A 598-nucleotide genomic window follows, 5' to 3' on the forward strand; every position below is an offset into this window, starting at 1 on the left:
TGAAACCTCAATTAGTTTCTCTGATGCAGCAGAACTGCAAGTTTCATGGACTTCCATCTGAAGATCTTTTTCAGTTCTTAACTGAATTCTTGCAGATATGTGATACTGTTAAGACTAATGGAGTAGATCCTGAAGTCTATAGGCTCATGCTTCTCCCTTTTGCTGTAAGAGACAGAGCTAGATTATGGTTGGATTCTCAACCCAAAGACAGCCTGAACTCTTGGGATAAGCTGGTCATGGCTTTCTTAGCCAAGTTCTTTCCTCCTCAAAAGCTGAGCAAGCTTAGAGTGGATGTTCAAACCTTCAAACAGAAAGAAGGTGAATCCCTCTATGAAGCTTGGGAAAGATACAAACAGTTGACCAAAAAGTGTCCTTCTGACATGCTTTCAGAATGGACCATCCTGGATATATTCTATGATGGTTTATCTGAGCTATCAAAGATGTCACTGGACACTTCTGCAGGTTGATCCATTCACCTAAAGAAAATGCCTGCAGAAGCTCAAGAACTCATTGACATGGTTGCTAATAACCAGTTCATATACACTTCTGAAAGGAATCCTATGAGCAATGGGACGCCTATGAAGAAGGGAGTTCTTGA

General features: G+C 41.0%; 1 non-coding gene across 1 annotated transcript; it reads right to left on the reverse strand.

Moving 5' to 3' along the window:
* Positions 1–278: 278 nt before the first annotated feature.
* LOC148545836 (small nucleolar RNA R71) lies at positions 279–386 on the reverse strand. The gene has a single exon (XR_015900825.1). It is a non-coding gene; the product is annotated as a small nucleolar RNA R71 (small nucleolar RNA).
* Between the last annotated feature and the right edge of the window lie 212 nt (positions 387–598).

The sequence above is a fragment of the Arachis ipaensis genome, chromosome B9, assembly GCF_059453495.1.
Source record: "Arachis ipaensis isolate K30076 ecotype BB chromosome B9, ASM5945349v1, whole genome shotgun sequence".
NCBI classification, from domain to species: Eukaryota; Viridiplantae; Streptophyta; class Magnoliopsida; order Fabales; family Fabaceae; genus Arachis; species Arachis ipaensis.